We start from the raw sequence: 11,761 nt of genomic DNA on the forward strand, positions 1-11,761 counted from the left end.
GTGTTTGATTGGATGAGTGACGACATCAACCCTATCAAAATGGCGCCGTTGCCGGGGACGGTGCTATGTGATTAAGTTCTTACTTGTTTGTCTATTTTGATTTTTGCTTCCACCTTGAGGAACTTTTTCCTCAAGGATTGTTCTTACCGTTTTTGTGTAGTTTCCATGCTTGTAGTTGTTTACTTGTCTTAACCATGATTATGACTCAAGACTTGACATATGGAGTATGTGGTGGATCTTTTGAGCATGACTATGGGTATGGGGAGTTTGAGGAGCAAGTCAACACAAACCTACCTTAATATTTGTACAATGAAAATCCTAACCACTACCCCAATTTTTCCCACCAAAATCACCACATCCAATATCCACAACAACCACCCACTCAATACCCACTTCATAATGACTTTCAATTGTCACAATACAACCACTTTCACACCTACCTACATCAAGAAAATCCCATTCAATTAGTGATTCTCCAAATGATGGGAGATCAACAAAACTTCTTCAAATAAATGCTAGAAGAGAGCCAAAAAAGAGATAATGTTCTTCAAGGCATTGTTGTCCAAAGAGAGGAATTGGAAATTCAAATTGCCCAATTAAAAGAATCCCAAGCAACCACTCCCCACCGTTCTTTGGACATTGAGCACGAATGCGAATTTGAAGTAGTAACCTTTGATATGGAAAATGAGAAATGGGAAGATCCAATCTCCTTGAGCTCTTGTGACTATGAAAGTGTAGTGTTTGGTGAGGAAGACATGAGGTTGAGTAAGCCAAACACTCTTAACCTTTGTGAGTATGAGGGTGTGTCCTTTGAAGTGAATATTGGGTTGTTGGAGAAAAAGTTGCATGAAGCACCCATCTATGATTCATATGAAGATAGCAACAATGATGATGAACCTAACGGATGGACTCACAATATCACCTTGCTTGAGGAGTCTATCCTTGAGACGTTTGAGGTATCCTATCATGAAGAAGAGCGTCCTTCCTTTATTCCTCATGAAGACCACTTGACACCTATCATGGAGTCAATGATCATTGAAGAGGATATGATAGACCTCCTTCAAAAGGCCAAAGTTTCTTACAAGAGCTACTTGGTGAAAAAGCTCAAAGAGAAAATTGCTCGCGAAGCTACTTGTGAAGATTCTGCACCCACAATCTCAACTCCTAAGGTATCCGATCATCAATGCCATGAAAGTTCTCCTTATACCTTGGAAGGATTGAAAAATAAAAATACTATCATCATCACCAAAATTTGAAGAAGAAGTTGGTAAGTGGAAGTCTACGGATGAAAATGAACCACACTTCATGCTTAGTGTTGACAAGAATCATGGGCTTATTTATTTGAAGCATCGAGAAAGCTCTAATGCTAAGGACAAAGCAAGAAAAAGAACATTTTACAAGCTTCCTTGGCAGAATTTCATATTCAAATTGAGCAACCTATACTTGTGCTTATTTGGAGCTTGTTCACAAGCTTTTGATCTTTTATTAAGAGCCTTGAGCTCTATGGATAAGAATTTCTACAATTTGAATTAGTTTGGTGGAGTCCTATCTCAAACCACCATTTGTAAGATATTTCTTGGACCCTTTACTTTGTATAATATTGTACATTATTGCATTTGCATTTAATTTCTTACATAAGAGTGGAGAGAGAGAGTCATCTTACATGTTTAAATGAGCAAATTTCAGAAAAAGATAAGGAAAAAGAGAAAATCGGTGAAAAGGGTATGTTTTTGCACGAAAAAGAAAGAAAAAAAAGAAGGAAAGGAGCAGAAGACGCCCGGATCTAGAGGAAGACGCCCGACCAGGGCCCACGGCGAAGAAATGATTAAAGCTGTAGAGGAAGACGTGCGGATTCGAGCAAAACCGCCCGTCCTGGACAATACGTCCGTTTTCTTCACGGGACGCCCGTCCCGTATGTCACCCAGAAACGAAATTTTGTGCTGCACCTGAATACGGGCAAATTTAATCCAAGACGCTCGTCCTGAACAAGCCGCATGTCCCAGATCCAAGACGCCCGTCTTTTCCCACCTCTCAATTAAGAAAGATCGCTGTGTTAGAATCCGTACGGATTCAAACAAAGACGCCTGTCTTCTTCTCTCGCAATCCGCCCGTCCCGATGGAAATTCGCTCGGATTACCCTGTTCTTTCGGATAAAATGGATATCACTCACCCTTATCCGTTCGGATCCCCCCTTTCTTCTATATTATCACCCCTTTTCTCCCTCATTTCCTCACCTTATCAAACCTAAAACACTCATCTCAACCCTCAATAACACACCCCTTCTCAAATAAACACTCCCATCACTCACATCAAAATGGCACCATTGATGAATACCAAGGGAAAGGCCAAAAAATTGGTGGAATCCACCGGAAAGTAGCGCAAGGGATCAACATCTTCAATGCCACGGGAAGTAGTATTACGAAGGAGCACCCAACCCCTAATGAGGGAGGAATTGAACAACTCGACTACTTCCAAGAGGTACTCTTTGAATCCGATGACCACCGCACAAACTTTGTCAAGTTACTAGGTAAGAACTACGAACCCACTCAATTCGTAGATACTAGGGTGTTGTAAATCCTTAAGATAAGGTACCCTACCGAGATGTTCTTTAATGGCCTTGGCATTGGGAAACTTTTCCATGCCCATGAAGAGACTTACCTTAGTCTCACCCTTGAATTCTTGAGTAGCCTTCACATTGTGACAAATACCCACACCAGTGTGGGCATGGAGTTTAGGTTATGCAACCTAGACCATCGTCTTTCGCTTGAGGAATTCGCCTATGTTTTCGGTCTTGAAGTACCCACCACTTGTGCACCGAAAAACCGGATAATTTCGGTGTGGATCTTCTTTGGAAGGCTATCTCCGGGAGGAATTTTATCCACCCAAAGCATTGCCACACCTTCGCCATCCAACATCCGGTGATTCGATTCACCGAGCGCTTTGTGGCCGGTACCATCAATGGGAGGTACGAACAAGATAGGTGTACTCTTATCGACTTAACCTTTCTTGAATCCTATTTGAACGTTCGAGCGGTGAGGCGTTATAACTTCAATACGCCACTTGAGATACTTACTAGGTTCCATGATTTTGCTCAAGGAACCACCCAACTCAAGACCTTCGTGATGGGAGGTATAATTACTATTTTGGCCCACCACCTTTGTCCCGGATTCAATGACCGAGGGACCTATACTCCTCTTGAGGGGAGCACTTTGATTGATGAGCACACCATCTTCAGCAGTCACCGATGGTGTAACTACACTCGAGATGGGAGTGTAGAGTGGCACACCAAAGGATGCACTTCAATGATCCTTGAAGGTTGGAAGATACCGGGTATTGACCCAAGATTGAGCCCATACTCTCCTCCACCAAGCTACCTCCTTGATATCCAAATTCTTGACAATCCGCCTCAAAGGGAAGAGCCGCACCGCCAAATACCTCGTGGAACACCGGGAAGGCCTTTTTTCCCACCCTCCTACGTGCCTATCCCACCATACCCTACTCCCTACACCAAATTTGAACCGGAAATCCCCAATACCCCGGGTATTAATGACTTGATGGAACTCATGAATAGAGTGGACCTCGGGGTACATGAAGGGAGGGTCGACAACTACTTGGCCCTTTATCCCCAATACTATAACATGGCTCAACAAGGATATGTTGACCCTAATGGCCCTTTGCCCACTTGGGCACAACCGGATCTCTTGTTCCCTAATCAAGAGAACCGAGCTTGGGGTAGCGGCGACGAAGGGCACTATAGCCAAGGTGGAAGGTACTCTGGTCAAGGAGGAGAATTTGACCAAGGAGGGTATTGGGGTCAAGCAAGCGGGTATGACCAAGCCGGGAGTTCTCATCGTTATGGCTATGATCAAGATGAGGATGACGAGTGAAATAGGCCTACCTCACCACCTCCATTTGTATGATACCCATCTTCTCCTCTCTCTTTTGTATATACATTGCATTTAGTGTAAGTTTTCGCATGCATTTGTATTATATTCCATATTGCATTTACATTAGTTAGTTCATATAGTATAATTACATTGTAATATATATCACATGATTCATATAGATAGTTACATATAGATTAGAATTCATGCATAGTTACTATTGGACAAACCTATTCATTTCTACACTAGAAATAGTGTTTAAATCGGTTTGGGGAGGTTTGATCATAAGTGAGCATAATTTACTAGAAATCATGCATCATATAATATAGTTTAGATTGCATTCATTTTTTATATATGTCATATAGAATTGCATTTAGTTAGAGCATGCATTCATTCATATCATATCATTGCATTTGCACTTTATTCCAAAAAAATCAAAAATCCAAAAAACATGTACGTTCTTTTTTATTCCTGCTCCTACATGTACATTGAGGACATTGTCCAAAATAAAGTGGGGGATGGGAATTTATATTCCAAAATGCATAAAAATTGAAAAATTTCGAAAAATCCCAAAAATATGTCTTTTAAGTTCATAAAAACAAAAACCATAAAAATTTGAAAAATTGAAAAATCCAAAAACAAGTTCATTTCCTTTATAGTGTAGTCTTGTATATATTGTCTTGTATATATTGTGTTTGTTTTATCCTTGTTCACATTGATTGACTACGCCACATCCGAGACATGAGGATATTGAAGACCGCATGGTATGATCTTTCCAATCTCCTTTTTCCTCTTTATGTTAATGACTATGTGGCTTTATTTTGATTGATGCGGTATAAACAATGTGAACTTAGGACTTGAATTTAGTTTATATGACATATTAGTTGGTAGAAACATTTGCATTAGGATGTTTATATGGTAGTTGCATCATGGCATGTAGTTTGCATGTTAGAAAAATTTTGCGAAACCGTCTACTTGGGAAGCTTGACAAGTGTATATAGGCCCTAGTAGATGCCTTTTCTTCTTAAGACTTTTCTTGTTAGAATACTTGTAAAACACCCTAGGATGTGTCATGCTAGTATCCTTTGACCCATGGATTAAGGCCTAGTCAAGAGTACCTTGTGCTGTGATAACTCCTTGGCTACCGTTTATTCCAAGGTGACCCTTGAAACCATGCATCCATCCATCATCCATGTTCTACCATACATTTTGTCATCAAAGGGATTGGGCAAAAAAAGAAATCAATTTGAGTTCAATGAAATAAAAAGTGAAAGAAAGTTTGCAAAACTGCATCAAATGAAAAGAGGAGCAAAAAAATAGAACTCCTAAAGTTTCAAATATAAGCCACCCTCAATACATATGGGGTGACTTTGAAAATGTTCAAAAAGAAAATGCAAAAAGTTTAAAGTTGTCAAGTGTTGAAAAGCCAAAAATCAAAAGAAATGGCAAAGAAAGTGTTCTCAAATGTCAAATGCCACAAGAAATACGGGGGGAAAAACAAAAACAAAAGCAAACTCCCAAAGTGAAACTCAAATATCTATTGATCCATTTATCCATCGTATCCATTTTTGTGCATGGTAGAGAGGGGACGACCCTTCTTCTTGTCTAGGCAAGATGGGGAATTCCGCGATCCTCCAGTGTTTCTAACACCATAGGGAGTCTATTCTTGACAAAAGCATTTAACGATTGAGGACAAAGGTACCCTAGCTTGACACAATTTGGAGGTGATTTATTGGCATCCTTCTAGGCTTATTAGTTTGAAGAAATTGCATCTATGAATGAGTGTGTACCCTTGAATTGCTTCCCTTGTAGATAATTTCTGCCACCTAGATGAGGAAAGTGGCTATTCTTTTGTAGATGCATCCATTACTTGATTTTGTGTGCTTAATGATTGGATGTGTCGCCATTTTGGCAAGACCCACCTTGCCTTGCAAGAAGGCATCCTACCTCATGGTTGTCTTGTTGTGAGTTGAAGGGGCGGAGTGAGACCCGTTATTTGTCTCATATTGGCTATATTAGCAGGATAGTTTAAATAAAGGTCTAGTTTTTGTCACCTCTTTACTCGAGACGAGTAAAGGTTCGGTTTTGGGATATTTGATGTGACCATTATTTGCACACATTTAGTCCCCTAATTGAGCCTATTTTGAATACTATTATAGCATTCTTTGGCCATTTTATCCGTCAAAACCTTCCTATTTGCTTTTCTATCGCATTCTATATGTTTTGTAGGAAAGAATAGAATAAGGCGGAAATTCCTATCTTTCGTGCGTATTCGGAAGCTATTTGACGATATTTGATAGACTAGTATGAGGAGGAAGCAAGAACTAGAGACCAAGCCTACAAGAATAAAATGGAAGTGAAGGAAATGGAGGAATAGAAGAGAAAACGAGAACTGCAGACCAACCCGTGCGGATTCTCTGGAATCCGGCCGTCACCATTATACAGAACCCGAGCATCTTCACCCCAATCCGCCCGTTTTCCCCTTCACCAATCCGCCCGTCTTCACATCAATCCGCTCGGATTCCAGCCCAGCATATTTTCGTCTTCTTCAAGCTTCAAAGAAAGAAGCCCTTCCTTCAAGAAATACCGGCTCCTCCCTTCTCCATTTAAAAAGTGTAATTACTAGTTTAGCCCTTAGTTATCCCTAATGCATCCACCTAATTTCTACTATAAATACTCCACTTGTAAATACTCAAAGGGGATCCTTTTTTTTTATCAAGTTTTATTGGAGATAAACAAGTTTTTAGAATAGAAAATCCTTCTTTAGATTAGATTAGGAGTAGATTAGAATAGATTACTCTTTAATCTTTCCACAAATTACACATTAATCTCTCTTTAATTATTGTTCAAGTTTATTATTCAAGTTTATTATTGGGTAATTGAAGATTATTGGGTTATTATTGGGAGATTGACAACCTTCCATCAATCATCAAGTTCTTCTATTATTCTTTGCTTTATTATTTGGATCATCTTAAGTTTGGTATAATTCCTTTACTCTTTAATCTTTATTGTTCATTTCTTCATTCTATTATCAAGTTTATACTTGTTATGATGATTGACACCATTAATGACATGTTTCCCAGGATGATGAGTGAGTAGTTACTTAGCTAGGATTAGTGGGTAATTAAGGAAGTCAACATGGTTAAATTGCTTGCTTGTTGGGATGTCAACTTTATGCACATGTTATGTTTGATGAAGTGCCAAGCCTATGAATCCTTGCATTTGCAACCATCTCTTATCTACTCAACTTGACTTGTAAGATATAAACCAACTCGAGTCTTGTTAGACCATGCATAGAAGTTGAATAGGAGGAAAGTAAGTCGACTTGTAGGTGTTGTACAATCTAATCGATTTGGCTCCGGGACCCATCCCTTCCTATGAACTGTAAGACATATACCAACTCGGTTCCTCCACAACATTAATTGCTTGCTTATGATTGTAAACATGTTTGTATGATCAAAACCATGAATCCTCTATGACCCCATGATATCCTAGCACTTTTAATCATTTGCTTACACCTTTCCTTTTATTGCTTGTTTTACTTTATTGTTTGCATTAGTCTAGACACAACTACAAACCCAATCAATCGTGACACTAGCTTAAATTGAGATAGATAGACTTAGAACCCAAAGCACACCGTCCCATGGATCGACCTCGACTTACCACTAACTAGTAGTTTGTTGAGTATTATAAATGTGTTTGATTGGATGAGTGACGACATCAACCCTATCAAAGAGTAAGGAGAAAATCGGATCCTTACATTTGATATTTCGGATATTGGGCACTAGTAAGGTCACCTACCTTACTTAGTTCTTGAGCTTTCCTTATGGATGAACAAGATTCAAGTATAGAATCTCTCCCTAAAGATTGTACCAAGATAATACCCTTAATAGTTTAAATTAATATGAGACTAGTATTAATAAAAACTACCTTAAAAATTGACACAAAATAATTTGTATTTTGCTCTTGAAAATTTCGGTCAAGAGGGAGTGATATTGTCAGGTTTTTGCTCTCTTATTCTTTCTCAAAGTGTAGAGGAAATTATGCAACAACAACTAGAAAAATATATCATGTATATCCTTCATTTTTATAGAATGAAATATAAGAGAAAAACTCTATTCATTTTCCCTATGGAAAACCTGTGGGCAGGGGTAGAAGGGAGCCAATGCATGATGCCCATTTTCTTCCCAAGAAAAATAGGTTTGCATGGCTACTAGTAGGTAGGTAATCATTTTGTTTTTAGGCATTTAAAAATATAAAAAACACAACCCTACTTCTCCCTTCATAAAACCGGTTATCCCATAAAATCATAGTCCATTTTATTTTTGTCATTTGTCAATTGTGACATATGTGACATGTTACATGACATGTTACATTATAATGAATTTTTAACATATTAAAAATCATCATATTAATTAAATATGTCACATACAAAAATAATTAGTAATTCATAATTACTTGTACCAAAATTGGTCATATAATTATAAACTACAACAACTTGTATTTATAATAAATTATTCATTCTATTTTTAATTGTTTCATAAACAATAAATTAATCTAAGTAATAAAATAATTCAATTATTTAGACCGAATCTTATTTAATCAAATTACAATAAGACATGTAATTTTACTCATAAAATCACTCGTCAGTTTAAGGAATTTAATTGACCAGTATCAGTATACGATTAATTAAGTAATCAATTAAGAGCATTACCCTATAGGTATGACCTTAGGGGATCAACTGGTCACCACCGTCGTACGACAGTAATGTCAAACTCTAGTCAGCCAATCATTACCGATATGTGTGGACCAGTTGACTAAGAAGTATTACTTTCCCTCATGTATTCTTAATATGAGATTTAAACATGTGATCTCAATATGATCAACAATGTGATCGCATTATTGTCGGGGATACTTACTCCAACAATCTCCCACTTGTCCTCGACAAGTGTGCGTCACCAATTCTCTTGTCCCATTACTATCTCCCACTCAATGCAAGATGTCTTTCAGGCCGTTCTTGCAAGTGATCATATCGAGAGTGGTTTCCTCGATCTGGAGAATAACTTATTGAGCGGAATCATCTACCGTGGCTACCTTCCGAGCGTGGCCACGCATTTCCAGTTCATTACTCCTCGAGTGGCCCTGAGATATTGTTTTAACCCTGACAAGGGGGTGGACAATTCCTATCGCACTATTCCCTTCGACTAGCCACAGCTCATCATAACCCAAAATAAGCCCATTTAACACAATTTACGAAGGTCTTAGGAACATAAATCAAAGTTACTCTAAAATTGTGCCACCTTGGGTGAACAGTCATTAGTCAAAGAATCGACTCATAAGAATACCATAGTAGCTCTCGCCACGACCAAGCAATATAAATTTGCTAGAACTCTATAAGCAGTCATAAGCCCGATAGAGTGTCCCACACAGTCTGCCTATGTGATCGACTTGTCATCTCTTATGACTATATGGCACTCGAACTTGCCATCAATCGCATCACACTCGAGTTACTTCGAGATGTCACCTCATATCCAGTTCACTTTAGTGGGGTTCAATATTGTCTTAACAATCCCATTTGGATGTAACAAAGTACATGATGAGTTAACGAAAAACCAAACAATAAATGTGATTATCACACACGAGTAGTCAATACCATATTACTATTCTATGTCTTATAATCATAAGTGTACTCATGCACTAGTGTGACGCAATAAAAGTTTAGCTTGTGAAAATACCACGTGTTCAAGTGTTGAAACTTTGTGAATTGCGATTTTCTTTAATTTCATGTTATCCATTATAGCATGAATTTTACTAAGTACATGTCTAGACTTCATACTAGACTTAGGTTCTTTAATTTAAAAGAAGCTCTTACTGTTATCATATAACTTGTGATGTGGGTTTCGGTGGACAACACTACTTGTAGTTTTAAAGTTCACCACCAAATCACAAAGTACTTAGGTTCATTTCGTAGAATCTTGCAATGGATGACAATAAAATACACTTTTCTAGTCTCTTACTCCTTATGTCAATAATTGCCTAGGATTTTCACAAATCCAAATGAGTTCGGAAACTTGAGTTTGTGTAACCTCTTAACACACAACTAAGTATCCTTCCAAACTCCAGAATAGACTGTTAGTTCTCCTTGAGAATTCATGACGGTTCCTTGAGGCTTACCAATGACTCTCATATGGGTTAAATTGTCATCGACTTATCATGCTCCAAGGACTTAATTCATTTAGGACATGTGCATTATGACATTACATGACTATACTAATGGCAAAAACATTAGAAATCAATTCATGTTAAACAACAGTTCTTAGGTTCGGTAAATAACCATGACTCTATCATGGTAATTCTATATTCACCGACATGAAAACCTACTTATCTGGTTGATTTCTTTATGATGAAGGATCATTATCAACATAAGAAACCTATCTAAGTGCCAATCCAACATTCCATGTTTTAATAGATCTACATGATGACCGATATCATCCAGAATTGAAAACCTAAATACTTCTTTATAAAAGACAGTCGTCATTCCCAATGAGTAATGTGTTATGCAATTCATGAAGGATGATTTCTCCCACTAAACTTCATGTCTAAACATGACTATCGCCGACTCCCACTGAATTCCACATGTTTTGTTTTTGACAACTGAATCGAAATATTTTATGAATTGAAATCATTATTATTCAAAGTGTTAGTTAAAACCATATATATCATTCACATATCTCTTTCAAAATACCCATTTTGGAAAGTGGTCTTAATAACTTACTTATTTCATAAAGAAGTATAGCAATGATTTTGAGTCATTAGCATAGTCAACACTTAACTTAGCTTTTGTTAACATTTACATGCCACTCTATGCAACCTTTAAATATAAATATTTATTTACCTTGGATTGGTCTCAACAATCCCAAATAAATACATTTACTTGCATAAATATCCATCGATCAAAATCATACAATCCAACATCTTCTTTTGGTCTCCTCACGTAGTTTCCTCAAGAACAACTTCTTCTGGTCTCCTCACGTAGTTTCCTCAAGAACATCTTCTTTTGGTCTCCTCTATGTAACGAGTTTGTAGCTAAATTCACTCCCACACTATCTTTATGAAAAATGCCCCTTTTCTTCAAAGATAGCTTTTGAGCCATAAAACAATTTAATAGTGATGGAGAAGGAGGAAAAACGTAGTACAATTTATTAGAAAGATAATATAGACTAGGTGATTTAAATATGATAGGTGTATCAAATAAGGCTAGCAACGTTCCTGTGTGTGAGTTCATCAACTCAATCATAACTTTATAATTGATCTCATAAAAGTAAGTTGTTACAATTTGGTCACAAAGGCATAAGAAGAATCTAATTCATAGCTTATGTACATATAATAACTCAACCATTATAATTGTCTATTTGATCAATTTAAGTCGATATTCATAAGTTTCTGAGAGCTAGTAGTGTATGATGACAAATTTTATAACAAACGATACGATAAAATAAGTTACTTGGGTTGCAAACCAAGTCACCAATATCCAAAATACAACCATTGTTTAAGGAAACAACCAAATTTCCAAGTCGAACGAGGAAATCAAAATAGTTCTAAAAATTTCAAAATACAACATAAAAATAAAGACAAAATAAAGCCAAACTTCCATCGATCTAGCACCATGGGCGGCTACATCTAGCTTCCATCAAGATCTTCTAGGCTTGCTTTTCTTTGCCCTTGTCCTTGTTAGGATGCCCTAATTATAATAAAAAGAGGGTAATCATATCAGAACTTGTATCAAAATAGCAAAGTTGAGATCGAAACATAAAAAGATAGGGATAGTTATTTACCTACTGGAATAACTTTTCCAGCTTTGATGTCGCCTAGGTACT

The sequence above is a fragment of the Silene latifolia genome, chromosome Y, assembly GCF_048544455.1.
Source record: "Silene latifolia isolate original U9 population chromosome Y, ASM4854445v1, whole genome shotgun sequence".
In the NCBI taxonomy this organism is placed as follows: Eukaryota; Viridiplantae; Streptophyta; class Magnoliopsida; order Caryophyllales; family Caryophyllaceae; genus Silene; species Silene latifolia.